This window comes from Taudactylus pleione, unplaced genomic scaffold (assembly GCF_031769625.1).
Source record: "Taudactylus pleione unplaced genomic scaffold, aTauple2 ptg000038l, whole genome shotgun sequence".
NCBI lineage: Eukaryota > Metazoa > Chordata > Amphibia > Anura > Myobatrachidae > Taudactylus > Taudactylus pleione.
Genome location: NW_028284440.1, coordinates 1,877,598 through 1,898,154, shown reverse-complemented (window position 1 = coordinate 1,898,154; position 20,557 = coordinate 1,877,598). Strand labels below are relative to the sequence as shown.

The 20,557-nt window shown below is 44.6% G+C and overlaps 1 protein-coding gene across 2 annotated transcripts in view; it reads right to left on the bottom strand.

Moving 5' to 3' along the window:
• RAP1B (RAP1B, member of RAS oncogene family) overlaps nt 1-15,808 on the bottom strand; it is a 99,063-nt gene extending 83,255 nt beyond the window's left edge. The window contains exon 1 of one of the 2 annotated variants that reach the window (XM_088452483.1): nt 15,626-15,808. The gene's annotated coding sequence lies outside the window, so the exon portion shown is untranslated. The remainder of the gene's footprint in view (nt 1-15,625) is intronic. The other variant, XM_088452482.1, reaches the window with a different exon arrangement.
• Between the last annotated feature and the right edge of the window lie 4,749 nt (nt 15,809-20,557).

Genomic DNA, 20,557 nt, shown 5'->3' with positions numbered 1-20,557 from the left:
AAAAAGCACATGGCTGCCTGCCTGGAGTTTGCCAAAATGCACCTGAAGGACTCTCAGACCATGAGAAACAAAATTCTCTGGTCTGATGAGACAAAGATTGAACTCTTTGGCGTGAATGCCAGGCGTTTTGTTTGAAGGAAACCAGGCACCTCTCATCACCAGGTCAATACCATCCCTACAGTGAAGCATGGTGGTGGCAGAATCATGCTGTGGAGATGTTTTTCAGCAGCAGGAATTGGGAGACTAGTCAGGATAGAGGTAAAGATGAATGCTGCAACGTACAGAGACATCCTGGATGAAAACCTGCTCCAGAGCGCTCTTGACCTGAGACTGGGGCGACGGTTCATCTTTCAGCAGGACAACGACCCTAAGCACACATTCAAAATATCAAAGGAGTGGCTTCAGGATAACTCTGTGAATATCCTTGAGTGGCCCAGCCAGAGCCCAGACTTGAATCAGATTGAATAACTCTGGAGAGATCTGAAAATGGCTGTGCACCGACGCTTCCCATCCAACCTGATGGAGCTTGAGAGGTGCTGCAAAGAGGAATGGGCAAAACTGCCCAAAGATAGGTGTGCCAAGCTTGTGGCATCATATTCAAAAAGAGTTGAGGCTGTAAATGCTGCCAAAGGTGTATCAACAAAAAGTATTAAGCAAAGGCTGTGAATACTTATGTACATGTGATTTCTTAGTTTCTTTTTTTTTTTTTAATTAAAATTTGCAAAAATCTCAAAAAAAAAACAAACTTTACACACGTTGTCATTATGTGGTATTGTGTGCAGAATTTTGTGGACAGAAATAAAATCATTCTATTTTGGAATAAGGCTGTAACATAACAAAATGTGGAAAAAGTGAAGCGCTGTTAATACTTTCCGGATGCACTGTATGCCCATAGGCGGATCTAGATACGCCTTTGGGGCGAAGCACGACACGTCCCCTCAATGGAGCACTGTGCAACGCATTCTACTAACAGATATAATGTCCCTGAAACTAGGTTTCAAAAGTTGACAAGTATGGGCTACATGGTTTTCTGCTGAGATGTATGCAACGTCACATAAAAGCTTGTGCATGCTGCATTAGACAGAAACCAGTAATAGGAATCAGGTCTTGTGGAAAGAACCCCCCCTCCCAATTTCCTGTTCTCAGTCAAGATGTACATTCTACTGATATGACCAAAAGAACAGAGAAGATGGAAAGAGCTCTGCAGGGAGAGGGAAGCTGTAACTGCAGTCAGACTAAAACATTTTCATTCTGACTGGACATGTCTAGCAACCAGTTAGTGAATACAGTAAATTGACATAATAATCCTTCTAAAAATTCTTAAGATCAACTGCAATATTTTTACATTATGTGCTTGAAGAGCGACTGAGTAAATTCACAGATAATACATATTAAAAAGCATAACTAAATTACTGTATACCCAATACTGGATGGAACATTGTTAAGTTAATGGTGTACAATCTCCACTAATTTACAGTGTTGTTACTGTGGACTCGCAGAACTATCGTAATGCACTAGAGAGGAAGATATAAAAGACAACTAGTCCCATTTGAGTGAATTTAGATTTCATACAAGTGACAAATCTGATCCCTGACAAAACACTGCACTAGCAAGTCATTTTCTTACTTGGCCTATAGAACAATCACACTAATAGACCTGCGTACAATTGGTGCTTGCGACTCCCTTTTCATCAACTGACAATATATTACATCTTAGCAAATATAACTCTGTAAATCCCACCACGGCCCTAACTGTGCAGAGTTTGTATATTCTCCCTGTGCTTGCGTGGGTTTCATCCGGGTACTCCGGTTTCCTCCCACAATCCAAAAATATACTAGTAGGTTAATTGGCTCCTACCAAATATGCTGTGTAAAGCGGTGCAGAATTTATGTGCGCTATATAAATAACTGGCAATAAATAAACTTTTTATGGGTATAAAACTATGTAATGTGACTAAAAAGGACGGGATAAGAGTTTTCAGATCTCTGAAAATAATTGAAAAATTTTAAAATTAAAAATAAAATTAAAGTAAATATTAAGGTAAATGAGCAGCATTTGTACGACCAATTAACACAAAATAATTAAATATGCTATAAGTGAAAGTCAAAGGGACTATTCCAACATGTGCTATCAAAAGCAACATTTAGCATTTTTGGTAGATTTGTAGCATAAGCAATAGAAGTCTCCAAAAATCCATACAACAAAACCCAGGAGCATGAAGGGAAAGCCATCTCCAGGATCATGATCTCTGTAAAACAATTTGAAGTGCAAGGCAAAATAGTGAGTGTCGACCTCCTGGCCGTATACCCTATCTCTACAGTGAGTATGTTGACCTCACAATGCCGACGCCAGGATGAGGACATGAAATGTTACTTGCAGTATTTTACCGATGAGGGTGCCACTTTAAAGGACCTAATGAGTGAAACCGTAATTGCTGTTGCCATCTCTGTTCATCCTTTGGTTACCATAGATAGTTTACTTGGGAATGGGTATGATATACCGCCTGACAGCGGCAGCCCGACAGGAGCAGAGTTAGAAGCAGCGGAAGCACGACAGCGCTGGAAATCCCGATCGTGGATAGGTAAGTATACACTAACCCAGTGTTGGCTAACCTTGACACTTCAGCTGTTGTGGAACTATATATCCCAGCATGCCCTGCCACAGTTTTAGCATGCCCTAATAGCAAAACTGTAGCAGTGCATGCTGGGTTATGTAGTTCCATAACAGCTGGAGTGTCAAGGTTAGCCAACACTGCACTAACCTAATCCCCCTAACCCTCCTTAGGGGTGCCTAACCCTAACTTCCCCCCCAAGTGCCTAACCCTAACCACTCCCTTCCTCGCTGCCAAAACCTAAGTCCCCCCCGGGGGTGCCTAACCCTAATCCTCCCTCCCCCAAGCCTAACCCTAACCCTCCCGGGTGGGTGCCTAACCCTAAGTCCCCCCCGAAAGCCCTAAACCTAACCCTCCCCCCCACGGCTGTCCGCTCGCGGCGCCCGGCATCACTACGATCGTGATGCCGGGCGCCGGTCTCCCGGCGTCGGGCAAATGTAGGCGTCTACATCTAGACGCCCGGCATTTCACCCATGCCGGTTAAGACAGTGGGGAAGCCGGCTGCCGGTATTTAGGCAGTCGGCTTCCCGATTGCTTCCCGTTTACTTGCGCCACAACTTCTGCAAAAATGGGGAAGTCCTGGCACTGTATCCAACAGCAAGGATACCACCAAGGAAAATTACCAGACACAAAGCCATTAAGCTGGCTGATAACCAAAGTACCAATGAAGAACAAAACCAGAAGTGAAAGGACATAAGTTGAATGGTCAAAAACTGTCAGTTACCAGCATCTGACTGTTTCAGTTCATGTTTCCAACAACCAATGACTGGTGTCTGATAATGCTGCTACCTTACAGTAGCCACACTCACTTTCCCTTCCAGAAGCTAGTCATTCATCCATTACTTTATGTATCAATTGTACATTCCATACGTCATAAATTGTAAGATCAAATGGCCATCTTGCCTTTTGTTTCATGTTGTTGTGTGTTATTTATTTGTATCATAAAGGATGACATCCAAGCGTGCAATACTTCTGTGGCAGATGAAAACCGATAAAAACACAGCATTGTCTGGAATGCATTGTAACATCCAACAGGCGTACAACATTGCCACAGATAACGACAATGTAATGCTGGGGTCACAAGCATCCTTTTATGGAGGTACAGGAGCAGACGCCCCACTCTGTTCCCATTGCCAATTCCACAGCACAAGGACCTGCACATTGCCTGGGTTTGTGAACACAGCCACTGAATGCAGGATGACTGGAAACTTGCAGCCTGGTCGAGCAGTGTTTTGAGCAGATGGACAAAACCCCATGCGAAAATGGACCCCGCATGCCAACAAGGGATAGGGATGTTTTCAGCTGGCACACATTAGGACTCTATACATCTGCGGTCATCACTGACCAGCAGACCATACATAATCATCCCTGAGGATCATTTGCACCTGTTCATGTCATGCATTTCAATCAGAAGATAGCCTCTTTCAGTACAACAATGCGCCACTGCACAGGTCTGTAGCCACCAGTTTCTTGCTTGAGGAACATTCATCTGAGTTTGGCATCATGATTTGGCCCCCTCGTTCACCGGATTTGAACCCAAATTACCCACGTGCAGCTACAATTATAATTCTGCTACCTTAAGTAGCAAATTTTTCCACATTTCTTATGGTGCGTACACACGGGAAGATTTTTTGAACGATTTGTCGTTAACGAAAAATCGTTCAGTTTCTGAGGTAGAACGATGAACGAAAACAACACATGAGCGCTCCCGTTTGTAGTTTTCATTCATTGGCCGAATTTTCTGTCCATGTTCGGGGATGAGGGCGGGGGCCCGGCACTGAACGATTTTGTTCATGAAATCGTTCAGTGTTTTGTGCTCAGTGTCATTAAAGACACTGTGCACAAAGTGCCGGGGACACACTGGACGATGTTCGTTCAGGGAGAATCGTCCCGTGTGTATGCACATTTAGATTGTAAGCTCAGTTGTGTAGAGTAATATTCACCTTCTGTTTCAAGTCACTTGATGTCCTTTGTGTTAGTAGCCCCTTAAGGTGAAGTGCTGTCAGCACTTTAGAAAGGATAAAAATAAATAGTAATGTTGCAGAATTTGTTTACTGACTAGAGCAAAGATGGGGAACCTCAGGACCGGGGGCCGTATAAGGCCCGGGGAAACATTTGGTCTGGCCCTCAGAGCTTTTTTATTCTAACCTCATCTGGCTAGCAGGGTGCCTAGAATGACACCCTGAAGCCAGAATCTATGAAGCAGTGCCGCCTGGAGCGTCCTTAGAACACTTGAGACGGTCACACTGCTGCCCTTACAGCTCCCTGGAGCATCCTCAGGATGCTCCAGACATTGCTGTAATCACTGGCATTGTGGCCCCGTCCCCATGTGATGTCACACGGAGGGGGCGTGGTCTCCACCAGGCCCGCGAATAATGTTATATATATATCAAAATGGCCCTCAGAAGAAAAAAAGTTCCGCACCCCTGGACTAGAGGAATGTCTTTCAAAATAACAATGCCCACATGCATAAAGCTCAATGGTATCATAAGTATACCACTGAGCTTTATCCATATGTCATGGCTTTCTCAGTCAACAGACATGAACCCAATACTTGAGACTGCAATTTCTATCAAAAACAAATCAGGCATTAGTTCAGGACTTATGTGGAAGAGATACAAATAAATGGAAATGTTCCTAATGCTGGGCATACACTATACAATTATCTGTCAGATATCTGTCCAATCTGGCTGGTTGGAATGAAAATCTGGTAATGTATGGGAGCAAATGACAATCGATTATATGGTTTTAAACACTGGAAAACAGACAAAAACGATTGTTCAAATTGGTTACATTTGTTTTATTTAACCAATTTGGCTGAATGTCCATTTGTGCCTGTTTTCCAGTGTTTGTGAATGTGCGATTGTCATTCCATACATTACCAGATTTTAGTTCCAACCAGCCAGATTGGACAGGTATCTGACATATAATTGTGTAGTGTATGCCCAGCTTTAGTTGCAAACAACAAATCAACCCTCTGCATACAATAAAAAGCCACTATACTCTGAAAAATACAAATAGAAAATAATACAGGTATGCAAAATGTTGGCACGTACTGTTGAATATGGAATGGAGCTAGATGGATACTGGTTACTTTTTACCACAGGTGACCCATTTCATTTATTTGCTAAGAAGGATGGTGAGTGATCTCACTTTATGTAAATTCAGAAGTAACAATCAGTGATTGCAAAATACACGCTATACGCACTACAAGCAGTGAGGGACTCACTAAAAATGAACAGAGTCTGCAGGACTCGCTGTATGTGTGCCGAAGCAGCCAACAACATCCTCAGCGTCTCCCCAACCAATCACTGCCAGCAGTGTCTCCCCAATCAATCACCGCCAGCAGCGTCTCCTCATCCAATCACCGACTGAGATCTCTGTCCTTCCATGCCTGCCCGCCAGCGTGCCTCTCTGCAATTTCAATTTAGCCAGTGCACTCTCCAGGCTCTGCATCGGGTAACCTCTTTGGCTGCAGCAGCAGCATTGTCAGTGGTGCCGTGCCCCTCCACAGCCTGTGCTCCCTCCCCAACTCATTCAGTCAGCTCTTTGCATGCAGGAGTCCAGGGAGGTGGACACTGCCCGGAACAGGGGGGTGCTGGAGATCTGCACCTGGCTGCTGAGGGACAAGCTGGAACTGCAGCTCAAGCTTGAATCGGACAACAGTGACCCGGCCAGGGGCTGCTAGCAGGAGGTAACCACTGCCCCAACTGCTATCTACCCTTAGCCCTCCCTACCCGCAGTACTGCCCCAGCTGCTATCCTGACCCCCTTCCTACCCCCAGAACTGCCCCTGTATTGTCTTGTCCCTAAACCCCTCCTTGCCCCCAGTACTGTCCTAGCTGCTACCCATCCTTACTCCCGCCGTACCCAGATTACTGCCTGCCCCTAAGCTCCTCCTTGCCCCCCAATACTGCCCCAACTGCTATCTACCCTTATCCCCAGCATTGCCCAAGCTGCCATTTGCCCCCACCCCCAGCACTGTCCAAAATGCAAACTGCCCTCAGCCACCTGTATGCCCCCTGCACTGCACCTGTTGGCTATGCGAGATCAAGGCAATGTATTTATAAGCATTATCTGTTCTGAAAACGTGTGTGACTTTCTATAGTGTACAGTATTTGTAGATCATTTGCGGTGGTCTCATGGCTGTAGGGAGCTCAAAAGCATAAATTGTGATGGGACCCAGAAACTGGAGTAGGACCTCAATTTTTTTAAATTAAGGGGTCACTACGACACTTTTCTTTTTTGCTCAGCACGATCACTGAAATAAATTTATAATAAATAAATAAATAAATATATATATATATACACACACACACACACACACACTCTTTGCAGGGCTGGGTGGGACTGAAAAATGCATTTTACTATTGCATGTACTATTTGCTGTCCTTTAACATAGTGGTGGTAGAATTTATACTTCTTCCCTGGCCAAAGTGAAATTAAATAATTTGTTTATTATGGCTTTAAACATTATCATAATGTATTTATATGGAGCCACAAGTGTTCCGTAGTGCCTTACAAAGTACATAAACAAATAGGTTGACCAGTAACTTACAGTACAATACAGGACGAGGATAATATAGATTGCTACATTAGCAACCATAACATCCAGATAAACAACAGAGCAAAGCAACCAAGTGTTAGGTGCTCTAGTGGGGAGTAAGAAGTAGATTAAAGTAAAGAGAAGCACAAGAGGGTAGAGGGCCCTGGAGAGGAGAGAGATGGGAGTTGGGGAGGCCAGATAGGAGGAGGTTGCAGTAGTCCAATCTGGAGAGATGACCAGTGAGTGAGGGTTTTAGTAGCATCCTGGGTGAGAAAGGGTCTAATCTTGGAAATGTTTTTAAGATGGAAACGACAGGACTGTGAGAGGTTCTGGATGTCGTTTGAAGGAGAGGGAGGAGTCCAGGATAACTCCAAGACAGCACACTTTGGGGCTAGAGGAGATAGTTGTGCCATCAATTTATAAAGAAATGGTGGAAGTGCGGTTATGTTGGAGGGTGGGAAAATGATCAGCTCAGTCTTAGACATATTAAGTTTAAAAAATCACTGGAACATCCAGGAAGAGAAAGCAGAGAGACAGTTGGAGATACGAGTGAGGAGAGAGGGGGTTAGGTCAGGGGAGGAAAGGTAGATTTAAGTATCATCAGCATAGAGATGATAATGGAGGTCAATAGAGCTGATGAGTTCACCTAGCGAGGATGTATAGAGTGAGAAAAGGAGAGGTCCAAGAACAGAACCTTGGGGAACACCTAATGTAAGAGGCTGTGGGGGAGGGGCGGAGTCATGAGAGGAGACAGAAGGATCGGTCATAGAGGTAGGAGGATAGCCAGGAGAGGGCAGTGTCACGTAGACCAAAGTAGTAAAAGATTTGCAGCAGGAGAGGGTGGTCCACAGTGTCGAAAGCAGCAGAGAGGTAAAGAAAAATGAGCAGGGAGTAGTGGCTCTTGGATTTAGCAGCAAGGAGGTCATTGCTGACTTTTGAAACATCTAGTTTCTCGTACCAAAATAGAGATTAGCATTAGGTAAAAATTTTCAAAAAAGTAATTTGTTACTTCTATCGTGAAATGCTCATGGATTGATAGGTCAGGAATATCAAAATGTTTGTTTGTGGGGGAGCTGTGTGTGGCACCCTCTCTTCATGAAAATGCACCCTTGATCCATTAGCTTATTTTTAGAGTGAATGGTACAGATCAGTTTTTGCATTTTTAGACAAGGGCTTTAAAAATGTGTAATTTTAGCCTGTATCAAAACAGAATGTATAGAGAGATGTGGTTGTGCCTGCAATGCAGCATAATGTATTTCATGGAGTGTATGCAGCCTACTTACGGACATTTTTCAGATCTAGCTCCCAAAAACTTCAATCCATTCATTGAAAGGGACCTTAAACAAGTTTTAAAATATACCATTCAACGATAAAGTTGTGACATTATTAACCTTCTTTTATCTCTCCTTTCAAAGTTACCTACTATGTAGCTTTCTCCTTTTACAGCCTTTCTAATACATCAAAACCATAGGTTACAACAAGAAAAAATATGACCATGGAGTACAATCGCACTTCAATGTTGAAATGTGTGGAAAGTTTCTAGCTTTAAAATAAGAAACATTTAAATTGTGCTTTAACATATATCTTTCTGGCCTCGAAGACAGTAAATATCAATTTGTATTTTTCTGTTAGCTGCGTACAGCAGCTTCTCCCGTGCTAAGTGCCAGGCATACCGCAGTTATGGTTTGCCCAACACTTACATCCAGCCACAAAGCCCACTGATTTCTGCTCGCACCTCAGGAGGGTACAAGCAGAAATCCAAAATAAGTGCAGCCTCGAGACTGGTCGAACAAAACAATTAAATTAGCTCCAGCCAATTTAGACGGGAGCTAATTCTGTTAAACAATTGAATTGGCCCCTTCAGACCTACCAAAAAGCACAGAAGGAGGAATAGACCATTATTGTCCCAGCTCTAACCAACCGATAAATTCAGTGAAATTACAAATACAGGACACATCGGTAAAAACAAAAAAAAGTTTCTGAAAATCTACGCAAAATGTCAACACGTATCTAGTCAAAATTAATGGTGCATACCAACGGTCAGACTTGCTAGATAAACAATTTGAACGATGAACGATTTTACCAACGATTTCATGAACGATTTCTGACAGCATTTTAATAAATGAAATCGTCCAAATCTGACTGCAAACACAGTCTATGTCAGATATCGTCATCTGACATTGCGGGCACTCGCATCGTTGGTCGATACATGCCCTACATGTCAAAATATGAATGATTTTTACAATCGTTATCGTTCATATCTGATAAGAAATCTGACCGTGTGCATGCAGCATAAGTGGTGATCACATGCAGCTCTGGGTTACTTTTACTATCAAATACAGACAGCTTAGCATTTATATTACCGCTTTGGTGGATGTATAAATGCCACTTCCTATACTTACTACCTTTTCAATAATATTTCCCATAATGTATAATCCTTCTACAACAAAAAAATAAATAAACCAACCCATAATTACTTCCAACTTAAAGATAACTGTAAAAGTTTAAATAGCATTGATCGATACAGGATCACCATAACCAAAATGATCCATGAAAGTATTGATGATCGGAACAAACATGGGAGGTTGGAGCTCTGCTAAGGTTATATGCCCTGGCAGCTGCTCCTCTCTGCCACCAACGGGCATACACTGGGGACAGCACACTGCTGTTGTCACATTTCCCCCGACGGCTGCCGGGGTATATACTAGGGATGTGCAGGCTCCAATAGGTCCGAATTTGCATGCAGAGTTCAAATTTTTCCCTCCAAAAATCGGGTCTCAGAAAGAGGCAAAACGTCATCTTTCATGGACAAACATCATCATTCCTGGAGAAAAGTCCATGGAAGATTATGTTTGTCCATGAAAGATGACGTTTTGCCTCTTTCTGAGACCCGATTTTTGGAGGGAAAAATCCGAACTCGGCATGCAAATTTGAACCTATCCGAGCCTGCACTTCCCTAGTATATACAGGGGGAAAGTGTGCTGCTTGATTTATGTTTCCCCAGTGGCAGCAGTGATTGGCAAACATTCGGGGGTGCAGAGGGGACGAAAGGTTTCTCTGAGATTAGTGGCTGCTGAAAGATTTTCAGCAGCCGCCCAGTGGGCATCTCTGACTGGTTGCATCAGATGCGACCAGGTCAGGGAAAGCCTGGCATAGTCACATCTGCCACACCAGGCAAGTTGTTAAGGTGACCATATACTGAATGATATTCATCCAACTAACCAACAGTCCAACTTGTCTGTCCAGCAAAATCAGTATTCCCTCCATAAATTGAACCAACTTTTTCATCAGACCAGCAACTTCTCTCCAACTGATGTTACAGAATTACGGGGATACTGTCCACCTACTTATAATATTAAAATAAAAAAAAAAAAAGTTTCACATATGCCACCAGACCCCCTCCTCCAGTTTGTTACATATGCCTAGGGTGCACAGTAGCTTACCCACGACCCCCCCCCCCCAACAGAGCACCTTATAACAATTCCCCCATCTGCAGAGCAGCTTGCCACACTCTGATCCCATTACACAATGTATCACATTCCTCCACCCCTGCAAAGCAGTGTTAGTCATCCCCCCCCCTTACAAAGCAGTGCTCGGCCAACTCCCCCCTCCTGCACAGCAGTGCTTACACAAATCAGCAGGAAAGAGGCAGCCTGGTTATCAATCCGATGGTGGATGTGAAACAGCCCCACCCCTTCTCTCCTGCCCAGAAAAGTCTACCTGCACCAGCTGCAGAAGCATACAAAGTGTCCGCCTACTTCTGTCAAAATGTAACAATTGTTGGGCGGTTTTAGAAACATTTCCCCTACACTGAAACAAATATAGGCTAACTGATTGGGAGAAATCTGCCCACACACAGCGAAATTTTACCCGATTTGGCCGATTTCGATGAATCGTGAAGACAAATCGTGTAAAATATGGCCAAATCGTTAGTGTCCACTCATGATCAAGATGCAAATGTGCATCCCAGCTTGTCGTACATCGCATCTTCAGATCTGCTGTGCTGTAGGGCAGATTTGCCAATCTGGGTCACAATGCACTGGATGCACGATAGATCTTAAGTCAGATTGGGCATTTTTTACTCCAAATCGTGAGTAGGATTGCCGGGGAGCTGCCTGGGGAGAGTTCAGGGGATATCGCACACATCGTGGCAGATCGCTATGTGTGTGGGCACCTTTAGACTAACCATTTTTGGACGTTTCTGTGTGTGTGGGAACAAATGGACTACGGTTGTTTGATCCTCCAGATGGAACAATTTACTGTATGTTCCTACCAACCAACTAAGATAATTGTTCTGTGTGCTATTCCTAGTGCCATTTCCCAACTGTCATTCCTGATCTCAAGAGTACTGTGATTATTGCTCTTAGGCACTTTGAGCCAATCTAGCATATAACCATTGCTTTTTGTAGGACATTCTTTTCCCCAAAAGCTCTCCTGCCAATTTAATTGAGGTGGGATAATCCTCTCACAATAGGCAAAAATGGCAAGTTTGACATCATTAATGACATGTCCAAATCTAATAGTCCAAATATATGACAGAGCACAGGTGACAAGTAAACTATTTAAATTTAATTTAGATTACAGCATAAAACTGTTTGGTATATACATTCCTAAGCACAATTAAGCCTTTTACACTTGAGCGTTAACATAAGCATTTCGGAAGCATATTAAATGTGATTAGACATTGATAGTCCAAAAAAAAATAAAAAATACACCTGCACTCCCAAATTAAGGACGAGCGTTCGCAATGCTTACATTTTATACATACAGAGGCATTAATTCTCAGTAACAATGAATCATGTTATTTAGGAACAAAGGACACTATATTGCAAAAAAGTTTTGAGATGCATCATGAACATGCTTGTAAAGCTGTTAAAGCAAGCATAGGGCTCGATTCAATTCAATGTGAATTGAATAGAGTTGAGAGGGAGCTCCCAGAGATATTCAATTCAGCGCACTGTTTTGTCGGAGTATGCCCGTTCTCGCGCCTTAAACATAGTGTTTAGTCACGAGAACCGGCGTCAAATACAGATTACTGAGGTTAGTGGCCTGTTAATGGTCATTTAAAGCAAAATATTTGCATTTTCATATACAATGCATGACGGTAAAATGCATTCTAGTCTTCCCTTCAACTTTCCACCTCAGCTTTGGTAAACAGTAAACTAACTATTTTCTCTAATAAAAGGAATCAAATAAACGTTGACATTGTATATTAGTTATACTTACAAAGACACCAGTGGACTTTTTAATCAAAGACACAGGAAAGTGAATTACACTTCTTCCAGAACAGTTACAGAGTGATACAAGATGGAGATGCACCAACATCAATGAAATGTAACCTAAAATGTTTTGTATATGTGGACTGTACCATCCCTCTGTGTAGACAGTGAGCAAACTTAGAAAACTGTCTCACACTACTTTTCCTGCTCGGTCATATTTTCCACAAATGTAATGCACCAACTTACACAGATCCCCACATCCAATGTAGTCACATTTCTTGCTAAGGGTCACACCCCGGCCTCTGTATTGGTGGGGAATCAGTGAGGAGAACATAGGGGCTCATGAAAAGGATTAATGTATTATAATGTATTATAGAGAACACAAGACAAACAAGGCTAGCTAACATAATTTAGAATTTACTAGCACTATAATAAAAACAAGGCAAACTTCTGCAATTATAATATATTTATATATGTATCCCTTAATATCTATTAAATACAAAAGGAAAACAAAAAAGGAGCATGTACAAAACTAGCTATATAATAATTTGGAAGAGGGTACTAAACTCCCCTCACAATTAACTAATAGAGTGTTTCTTTAAAGCCAATGCAGATATCTAACTTGAACTGCTAAAAGGAAGTAATTGCTGTAGGTTTGCTGGATACCCATGGTAGAAAGGTGTGGATGTATATGGTGGGGTGTGGATGCATGATCTAGATATGGGGCTATTAGGTCTGTCATAAGAAAGTTATTGCTATGGTTTTTCTATTCTAGGCATATTCTTTATCATCAAAGCATTTATGGCAAGTAGTCCTTTTTTTTGCTGTACCCTTCACACAATCTGCAGTAAATGTATTTTTTTTTATGGTGGTAAGCAATGTGTAGTGTTCTAACAAGATTTAATTTGGGGTCTGGGCGCTACAAAAGCAAGGTAAAAACCTCTGCTGCATTGGACAGATTTTGTTTAGTATTATCATTATAAAGGTTTACTAATAGGGCACCACACATTATATTTAGATCAGTAATACAAAGCATGATTTGATGTACTTTTATCATTGTGTTTTGATCCAACAGAAGGTAAAACAAGAACTGCGGTGAGCAATTTCGCCTCACCTGGGAAGAAATAATTGCTTCATGACAATCAGATAATATAAAGAACACACTTATTGTTAAAATAACTTTACTTTTGCAAACAACATAAAATATAAATTTTATTATTATCCAGTATAAGCAAACCAGTGTGACAGAATTCAGGAGTTAAAAGCCTACATTTTGCAGCCCAGACTGAATCGGTTTGGATACGGGATCCCGATTGTCAGTATTCTGACCATTGGCAATCTGACCATCAGAAACATTTGTGAATATTATAACCCTTATTCTAAACCTCCCCCTAACCCACCCCTCCAGCAGCCTAACCATAACCCTTCCATCCCGTAACCTAACCAAAATCCTTCCATCCCGTAGCCTAACCCTCCCCCTAGTGCCTAAGCCTCCCCAACCTTAGCCCTAGAGTCTAACCCTAATAATTACCTCTGCAATCTGTCCTTATTCTGACAGCTGGAACCTGGTTAGGGTTAGGCACCAAAGGGGGAGGGCTAGGCACCAAAGGGGGAGGGCTAGGGTGCAGGGTAGGCACGGTTAAGGAAAGAAGGGTTAGGAGGTAAATAGGACCGGGGGACATTACTTACCGTTCCCCTGTCGAGATTTTAACCATCGGGATGCCGCTGTCAGTGTACCGACAGCTGGCATCCAGTCCATCGGTATTTCATACCGATTCCCTTGAGCACAGCTGACTCAATTAGTACCTCGGTCATTTGATTTAAACATCTGGACTGAAGCATAGATATCCTTAAAACATGGACTGTAATGGCGGAGTTTGGAAACCTCTGTTATACGGTACAAAAAAAGGAAACAAAAAGTTCTAAGGAACTACCCTAACTCACCCAGATAAGAAACCTCCTGTCTAGTGAGATACATCAACTTATCTGGCATTAATCTGCATCCCTTCCTCATCTGCAAACTAGCCCTATTGAGCCGTTTCCTGATGTAATCATTTTCAGTTAAGAATTTAAGGTGGACATCTAAACATGTTTGATTAGCTACTGTAGTAACACAAGTATTGTATAGAAAGATTGAAAAAGATGACATTTTTCAACTATTTAAGCGGCCACTTAGAATATCAGAAACTTAATTTTGTGTGTAAGCACTGATCTTGATTCCATTTGAGGGCCACAGAAAGGGAGAAGGTGTCTGCACAGTAACATCTCCTCCTACACAGTTTTTTTTAATCAAGGTGCTTTGTAGACTCATAATATAAAGTGCATTGCCTGTAGACAAAATTATTATTACCTTGCGTTACTGTGATAAACATGTTCACATATGTTGAAGTCACTACCTTTGAAGCATGTATCTTCAGCCATTTTGTTGTATAGCAATTAGACTAATTTACCTGACCTCAGCTGCCCTCCAGAATTAAAAAAAAATAAAATCTAATATGGCCTGCCCATCTGACTCCAAGGCAGTGGCTGGGTTAAGTCTAGTGTCAAGCAACCTTGGCATAAGCCAATCACTGCCTAGGGGGTCACCTCATTGCCTGCAGCACCGATTGTCTGCAGCAGGATACATTTTACATCATTTTAACTTTGAAAGAAAAGCTTCAAGCAAGAGAAACAGTTACAAGAAAAGAAACGTTTATAACACACATGATAATTGTGGGCCTGTACTCTCCTATAGTTACCATTATAAGATACAAGGCAGACATACACACATATAGCCTTGTGGTTTGAGCAGATGTGAAACACTAGCACAGCATTATTAGGAGCAGCTATACTGCAATGCAACATCCAAGTTCTGATGCCGTTTGGTCCATGCCACAAAGGCTGGCTGATGGCACAGTGTGCTCCTGGCACCATGCATGCACACATAAAGGAGTGCCATGACAAACATAGCGAGTATGCAGAGAATGGCAAGCAATGCTAACACTTCCAGGAGTGCCCATCCCCTGCACATCATGTATCCCTACACCAGGCTATTGTCTGGCCATGGAGCAGAGCTGCCCACACCCTTAGGCACAGCTGCCCCGGAAGCCCATGATGCTGGCATCACAGCAGTACCCAGCAGCCGGCCGATGTGCAGCAGTGCCTGGGCTGGGCCCGGCCCTCACTCCGCTAACCCGGTTCCCGGGGCGCTACCCCGGCCAGTGGTTTACTCATAGTCTGCGCTTGACAAGTGGACTCCGAATGCACTCACCCTGCTGTCCTCCCACTCCTGGATGGGACCGGGCGCTGCCTGGGAACCCCGCCGCCTCCCGCTTAGCCTCCTCCGCTCGGGACACACAGCGCCACCAGCCCAGCCTGGGTGAGGCTCCAGCTCTCCCCCCTGTAACGTCACCGCGCCAGCCTCACTCAGTCCGTGCGCGCTCACGTCACCCTTCCCTTACACCGCGCAAGTCCCCGCGTCCGTACAGAAGGCAGAGCGCGCCGGACGCCGAGCACGCGCACCGGGCTCAGAGGAGAAGGTAGCGGCGGCAGCGGTTGACTCCGGTATCGTGTGATGTGTGGGGCCTTATATATATATATACACCATTATACGCTGGATTCTTTTTCTGAAAGCTGGCAACCAGAGTAATGTTATATTAAATAATGACAAAACACAGCAAGCTCTAGACAAGAACTTACATTGTGCACAAACCGTTAACTTGGCAAACGGGGGGCTGCTAGAGGGGGGGGTCTCCATATGCTACTTGCATGGGGCAGTCTATGTAACAAGTACTTCATGGGTTCTTGTACTGTAATACTTAGTGGGTGTTTGTACTATTGCAATATTGTCTTGGCAGTACCAAATTGATAACTTTAAAATGCTCTGAATAGCGATATACAGCCTTGGGCAAAAGTTTTGAGAATGACACAAGTATTGGTTACCACAAAGTTTGCTGTTTCAGTGTGTTTAGACCAGTGCTCGAAGTGTGCCGGTATGAAACGGTATGTCTTACCGACACTTCACTTCGGCACACGGTGCTGGGACTGTCACTGTCCCAGCACAAATTAAGAAGCGGCTGCGCTGCCTGCTTACACTTGGATCCGGTCACGAGCCAATCATGGCTCGCGGAATGGTGGCCAATCAGCAGCGACCTGCAGCATATTGAATTTGGCGCCGGTCGCAAGCCAATCAGGGGCGGCCTCGTAGCCGTCCCTAATTGGCTGCCGGTCCACGGCTGGCGCTAAATTCAGAATGCTGCACCGACGAGGAGTGAGGAGAAGAAGCGGGAGCAGCGCGGCACTGGTGTGTGCTGGAAGAAGACATGGAGGTGAGCTGGAGAGCTGTTGTGTGAGGGCAGGTGAGTGGGTAGCTGTAATGGGAGGGCAGGTGAGTGGGTAGCTGTAATGGGAGGGCAGGTGAGTGGGTAGCTGTAATGGGAGGATATGGAACCTGTAATGAGATGGTATGGAAGCTGTAATGGGAGGTATGAGGGCTGGTGTGATGTGAGGGCTGGGAGCTGTGATGTGAGGTGGGAGGGCAGGCGAGCTGGGGGCTGTGCTGTGAGGTGGGAGGGCAGGTGAGCTGGGGGCTGTGCTGTGAGGTGGGAGGGCAGGCGAGCTGGGGGCTGTGAGGTGGGAGGGCAGGCGAGCTGGGGGCTGTGCTGTGAGGTGGGAGGGCAGGCGAGCTGGGGGCTGTGAGGTGGGAGGGCAGGCGAGCTGGGGGCTGTGCTGTGAGGTGGGAGGGCAGGTGAGCTGAGAGCTGTGTTGGGAGGGCAGGGGAGCTGTGCTGTGAGGTGGGAGGGCAGGTAAGCTGGGAGCTGTGCTGTGAGATGAGAGGGCAGGGGAGCTGTGCTGTGAGGTGGGAGGGCATGTGAGGTGGGAGGGCAGGCGAGCTGGGGGCTGTGCTGTGAGGTGGGAGGGCAGGTGAGCTGAGAGCTGTGTTGGGAGGGCAGGGGAGGTGGGAGGGCAGGGGAGCTGTGCTGTGAGGTGGGAGGGCAGGTAAGCTGGGAGCTGTGCTGTGAGATGAGAGGGCAGGGGAGCTGTGCTGTGAGGTGGGAGGGCAGGCGAGCTGGGGGCTGTGCTGTGAGGTGGGAGGGCATGTGAGGTGGGAGGGCAGGCGAGCTGGGAGCTGTGCTGTGAGGTGGGAGGGCAGGCGAGCTGGGGGCTGTGCTGTGAGGTGGGAGGGCAGGTGAGCTGGGGGCTGTGCTGTGAGGTGGGTGGGCAGGTGAGCTGACAGCTGTGTTGGGAAGGCAGGTGTGCTGGGAGCTGTGAGGTGGGGAGGGCAGGTGAGCTGTGAGGTGAGAGGGCAGGTGAGCTGGGCTGTGAGGCGGGAGGGCAGGTGAGCTGGGAGTTGTGCTGTGAGATGTGAGGGCAGGTGAGCTGAGAACTGTGATGGGAGCTGTGAGGGTGGGTGAGCTGGGAGCTGTGCTTTGAACTGGGAGGGCAGGTGAGTGTACTGGGAGCTGAGGTGTGAGGGCAGGTGAGCTGTACTGGGAGGTGTGCTGTGAGGGCAGGTGAGCTGGGAGGTGTGAGGGCAGGTGAAGCTGGGAGCTGTGATGTGAGCTGGGAGGTGTGAGGGCAGGTGAGCTGTGAGGGGAGGAAGTGGGGGTATGGAAATATAAGGGGGGCTCAGGATTGTGCCTGCCTAAGTAAAGCCCCTCTGATATTTCCATACCCCCACTTCAAAATTTCCACTTCGATCACTGGTTTAGACCTTTTTGTCAGAAGTTACTATGGTATACTAAAGTAATATTACAAGCATTTTATAAGTGTCAAAGGCTTTTATTGACAATTACATTACGTTTATGCAAAGAGTCAATATTTGCAGTGTAGATCCCTCTTTTTCAAGACCGCTGCATTTCGCCCTGGCATGCTGTCAATCAACTTCTTGGCCACATACTGACTGATAGCCGCCCATTCTTGCCTAATCAATGCTTGGAGTTTGTCAGAATTTGTGGGTTTTTATTTGTCCACCCGCCTCTTGAGGATTGACCACAAGTTCTCAATGGGATTAAGGTCTGGGGAGTTTCCTGGCCATGGACCCAAAATTTTGATGCTGATGGGGTGTTCTGGGCAACTGGACATCTCACATTATGTGCACGTTTGAGTACTTAAAGTTTTCTTTGAGTAGTTTTTGTTGTATATTGGTATTATAAACCTACAACCTATCACTGATATTTCTGTAAACATTTTAAATGTCCACTTCATTTTTAATTATAATTAATCACTTGTATTGTGCTGGGCTTTCTCTGACACAGTTGCATCTGATCTTGGAAAGCGCTGGGCATGCCCCAGCATGATATGAAACAAGGAGGTGTGATGCACCGCCACCCCTTTCCCCCTCCCAACCAATGTGTGACACCACACATGGACATCACAAGTACCCTCTCCCCACATGTTGAGAGGTATGATATATGTGTTTGTGTACAGAGATAAAATTTGTCATTAAACACACATATACAAACAAATCTCAAATTGCAAATAACTAAATGACAATGGACTCGATTCTATTCTGCGCGAAGTGAATAGCTCCGAGGAATCAGCTGCCGGAGCTATTCAATACACCGCGCTGCTAAGCCCGACTAAGGATTTCTTCTCGCACCCCTCCGGGGATGTGAGCAGAAATCCGAAAAAGTCCCGGCGCAAGGCTGTTTTCTGCCCGTCGCGCCTGGAAAACAGAATCGCGCTGGGAAGTTAGGTCGGGGAATGCCCGTTCTCGCGCCTTACAGGGTGTTTAGTCGCGAGAACGGACATTCTCCGACTAAACACAGCGCACAATTGATTAGCTTCGGGAGCTATCTCCCGGCGCTATTTACATCATGGGCAATTGAATCGAGCCCTTTACTGCTTATACTTAGAGCCCCAGTTCTCCTTTTTGGGAGCAGAGCAGTGGCACCATGAGTTATGGTGCATACACACTGTCAGATGAACGATTTTACCAACGCTTTGAACAATTTCAGACAGTATTAAAATGAATGAAATCGTCCTAATCTGACTGCAAACACAGACAATGTCAGATATCGTTATCTGACATGCAGCAACGCACATCGTTCATCGTTGCAGGCCCACATGTCAGATTTTCAGATATGAACAATTTTTTAAATCGTTATCGTTCATATCTAACAACAAATCTGACCGTGTGAATGCACCATAAAGGTGCGTATCCACTTGCCGACTGAAAATACAGTACGATTACGACATTGTAATCGTACAGTCGTTCCTCATCCACTGTAGTGCCTACGCTGAACGATATGTAGTTCAGTGCAGACACCCTCCCTCATTCCTGAACATGGCCAATGTATCGTTATCAGCAGATTGACTGGCATTTTCAGGCGATTATTTATATTTTGCCATGTGCATCAGTCACCAGCACTTCCTAGGGATGCTGTCCAGTACAATTACTTCCAATTTCTGGTGTCATTGTTACGGTAGATTCTTAGCTCCTTGTGTTTTTCATGAGGATCAGGACAGTCCTGGCAGCTCCTCTCGACCTGCTCTTCAATATGGGAGCGAAAACTCAGTTTTTGCGATAATATCACACCTATGACGTCATTATCGCAGGTTTTAGTTTTACACCGTATTCAATTTCAAAGACTTTTCACAGGTTCGAAAAGTCTTTGATAAAAAACGGGGATAACTTTTCACCATTGAATAGGTGTCGAAAAAAAGTGCAGAATTGGGGTTTAGGGGTGCAGGCTTAAAAAAAAATAGCCTGCACCCCTGGGAATGCCATTTAAAAAAGAACTGGCAAAAAAAGTTTATAAAAAAAATAGGGACACCCCAAAAAATTAATTTCAAAATTGGGGTGAAAAAAAAAAAATGGGAAAAAATTGTTTAACAATAGGGAAATAGGTTCAGGGCTATTCTGCAAGTATGCGGCAGGTGTTTTCTAGAATAGATTTATAGCGGCAGGTGCACAATTGCAGAATTTTTAAAAACTTACTTTAGGGACATCAAAATATGCTAGTACCCATTTTCATGTACCCCAAATTTGATGGGACCACTTAAAAAAACGAAAAAAATAACTTAAGTGCTCTTCTGCAACACTTCTTCAGTGTCAGGAAAAAACACCTACTGCGGCTATTTAAATCCCCGACTTTCATTTAAAGGCTAAAACGGGGGTACCCATAGTGATCCCCCATATTTTTACAACTTGAGGGGGTCCTACAATTTTTTTAAGGAAAATTTCGTAACTTTACACAAA